At 40.0% G+C, this 3,994-nt stretch overlaps 1 pseudogene; it reads right to left on the bottom strand.

Moving 5' to 3' along the window:
• Positions 1–2,887: 2,887 nt before the first annotated feature.
• LOC129842840 (glyoxalase domain-containing protein 4-like) lies at positions 2,888–3,488 on the bottom strand (annotated as a pseudogene).
• Positions 3,489–3,994: the final 506 nt, after the last annotated feature.

Here is a 3,994-nt window from a genome sequence, read left to right as displayed (position 1 = left end):
GATCTTCTGCACAGATTCTGACAGACCTGGGCCCTGACAGTAAATCTCAGTAAGACAAAAATAAAGGTGTTCCAAAAAAGGTCCAGTCGCCAAGACCACAAATACAAATTCCATCTCGACACCGTTGCCCTAGAGCACACAAAAAACTATACATAACTTGACCTAAACATCAGCGCCACAGGTAACTTCTACAAAGCTGTGAACGACCTGAGAGACAAGGCAAGAAGGGCCTTCTATGCCATCAAAAGGAACATAAAATGTGACATAACAATTAGGATCTGGCTAAAAATACTTGAATCGCTTATAGAACCCATTGCCCTTTATGGTTGTGAGGTCTGGGGTCCGCTCACCAACCAAGAATTCACAAAATGGGACAAATACCAAATTGAGACTCTGCATGCAGAATTCTGCAAAAATATCCTCAGTGTATAACGTAAAACACCACATAATGCATGCAGAGCAGAATTAGGCCGATACCCGCTAATTATCAAAGTACTGGGAAAAAAACGTTAAATTCTACAACCACCTAAAATGAGTCGATTCCCAAATCTCCCATAACAATGCCAATACCTACAGAGAGATGAACCTGGAGAAGAGTCCCCTAAGCAAGCTGGTCGTGGGGCTCCGTTCACAAACACAAACAGACCCCACAGAGCCCCAGGACAGCATCACAATTAGACCCAACCAAATCATGAGAAAACAAAAAGATAATTACTTGACACATTAGAAAGAATTAACAGAAAAACTGAGCAAACTAGAATGTTATTTGGCCTTAAACAGAGAGTACACAGTGGCAAAATACATGACCACTGACTGATCCAAACTTAAGGAAAGCTTTGCCTATGTAAAGACTCAGTGAGCATAGCCTTGCTATTGAGAGAGGCCGCCGTAGGCAGACATGGCTCTCAAAAGAAGACAGGCTATGTGCACACTGCCCACAAAATGAGGTGGAAACTGAGCTGCACTTCCTAACCTCCTGCCAAATGTATGACCATATTAGAGACACATATTTCCCTCAGATTACACAGATCCAAAGAATTTGAAAACAAATCCAATTTTGATAAACTCCCATATCTACCGGGTGAAATACCACAGTGTGCCATCACAGCAGCAAGATTTGTGACCTGTTGCCACAAGAAAAGGGCAACCAGTGAAGAACAAACACCATTGTAAAAACAACCCATATTTATGTTTATTTATTTTCCCTTTTGTACCTTAAAACTTCTTATGGCTGCAAGGCAAAGTGTTGAGTAGCCAGTGAAATCGTGCCCATTTCAAACGGCCTCCTACTCAAATCTTGCTCGTACAATATGAATATTATTATTCTTTGTGGATAGAAAACACTTTCTAGTTTCTAAAACAGTTGGAATTATTTCTCTGAGTGAAACAGAAGTCCTTCTGCAGCACTTTTCCTGACCAGGAAGTGAAATGTCAGAAATCAATGCTCTTTTCAACTTGATGCCTATACATGGTCTTGACACTTAGGAGTCTGCTGACACTCTATACGCCTTCCTATTGGTGTAAAGAGGATGTCAGAGAAGACATTTTTGTGCTCATCTTGTTCTGTGGTGGGAAAAAAACTATTTATTTGACGTGACCGTCCACTTCCAGTACTCTGAAGGAAGTGGGATTGACTTCTGTTTTGCCTTCGTAACGAACGGCTAACATCTTTTTTGATACATGTGACCATATCATCGTAATGTATGTTTTTTCAATATAGTTTAATCAGATTATTGAAACTTTATTCGGGAGTTTTGCCGTGTTCCGTCCTCTGACTGTGTTTACGTTGGAGAAATTTATGCCACTCGGCTAGTGCCAATGCTAATTGAAGAGGGAAATTTGCCATTCTGAATCGAAACAACGACTCATCTGGACAGAGGACACCTTCTTCAACATTCTGATGAAAGATCAGCAAAAGTAAGACCCATTTTATGATGTTATTTCATATATCTGTCGTGCATGTGAACTGGCCGTGGGCGCCCAATTGTGTCTGTCTATTGTAGCTACGCTAATATTGCGATACATTTTGTTTTCGCTGTAAAACATTTAATAAATCTGAAATATTGTTTGGAATCACAAGATGCCTGTCTTTCAATTGCTGCAGACTATGTATTTTTCAGAAATGTTTTATGATGAGTAATTAGTTATTTGACGTTGGTGTCTGTAAATATTATGGCTGCTTCGGTGCAATTTCGGATTGTAGCTGAAATGTAATCTATGGTTTATACATGAAATATGCACATTTTTCGAACAAAACATATGCTATACAATAAATATGTTATCAGACTGTCATCTGATGAATTTGTTTCTTGGTTAGTGGCTATTTATATCTTTATTTGGTCGAATTTGTGATAGCACCTGATGGAGTAAGAAACTGATGGAGTTAGAAAAGTTGTGTCTTTTGCTAACGTGGTTAGCTAATAGATTTACATATTTTGTCTTCCCTGTAAAACATTTTAAAAATCGGACATGTTGGCTTGATTCACAAAATGTGCACCTTTCATCTGGTGTCTTGGACTTGTTAATGTGTGAAAGTTAAATATAAAAAAAAAAAATGATTTTGAATTTCGCGTCCTGCACTTTGAGCTGGATGTTGTCATAAGTGTACCGGTGTCGGGCTGCCCCCGTAAAAGGTTAACCATTTGCACATCGTTACAACACTGTATATACACATAATATGACACTGTAATGTCTTTATTCTTTTGGAACTTCTGTGAGTAAAATGTTTACTGTTCATTTTTATTGTTTACTTCACTTTTGTATATTATCTACTTCACTTGCTTTGGCAATGTTAACATATGTTTCCCATGCCAATAAAGCAGAGATAGTTAGTGAGAGAGAGAGAGAGAGAGAGAGAGAGAGAGAGAGAGAGAGAGAGAGAGTCAGCCCAAATGACCACTTCTACTGTAGTCTTCCCAGGGGTTTCCAGGCTAACCAAGAGAGTAAGGATTTTGTGGTTTCCCTTTGTCATCAAAGGTTCAAGATCTGCCAACTGCTCACATGGACACTAGAATGCTATCCGCTCGAAGGCCGTCCCATGATCTACTGTCCCAACAATGTTGTGAATCTCTAGTTTACACTGAGTGTCTGTGAATCCCATCAGCACAGTCTTCTTCTCCTCATTTCTCTCTTTCACCTTCATCCCCAGAAGGGAGGAGCAGCGTATTAATTTCTGCAGGTCAGACCCTGCCAGACACACCTTCTGTACAGGATCATTGGGAGGCTGTTCTTTGTCCACCAGGTAGAAGCGATAACCTCCTGGGGCCTCAGCCAGATAGAGGCCCTTTCCAACCTGAGTGAGGGGCCAACCAAGCCTCAGCATTGCTGAAAGCCTGGCTAGACTGCAGAGTCAAACCGAGGAAGTCGTTGCCTAGGCGATATCCTCCCACTCCATAATTGTAGATCAGTTCAGCCATGAAGTCATCATCCTCTGGCCCAAAGCAGACCATTGTCTTGGTCCATTTTCCATCATAAGGGCCCTTACAAGTTGCCTTCTTTAAACTCTTTGTGACGCAAATATTGTGAGAGAGATTAGAGATATTAGATATTAGAGAGAGAGAGAGAGAGTTACATATAGTTAGAGAGAGAGAGGGAGACAGGGCAACCAGTGAAAAACAAACACCATTGTAAATACATATTTACTTTCCCTTTTGTACTTTAACAATTTGCACATAATTACAACACTGTATATAGACATAATGATATTTGAAATGATATTTGAAATGAAATTTATTATTTTGGAACTTTTGGAAGTGCAATGTTTATTTTTGTATTGTTTATCCATTTCACTTGCTTTGGCAATGTAAACATATGTTTCCCATGCCAATAAAGCCCTGAAATTGAATTGAGAGGGAGACAGAGAGAGAGACAGAGAGAGTGAGAGAGAGAGTTAGTGAGAGAGAATGTGAGACAGAGACAGAGTGTGAGAGACAGAGCCTGAGAGACAGAGATAGTGAGAGAGAGAGAGAAAGAGAGAGAACGAAAAGAGAGAAAG

This window comes from Salvelinus fontinalis, unplaced genomic scaffold, assembly GCF_029448725.1.
Source record: "Salvelinus fontinalis isolate EN_2023a unplaced genomic scaffold, ASM2944872v1 scaffold_0070, whole genome shotgun sequence".
Classification (NCBI taxonomy): Eukaryota; Metazoa; Chordata; class Actinopteri; order Salmoniformes; family Salmonidae; genus Salvelinus; species Salvelinus fontinalis.
Note: the sequence above shows the minus strand (reverse complement) of the source record. Positions and strands in the feature narration are given on the sequence as shown.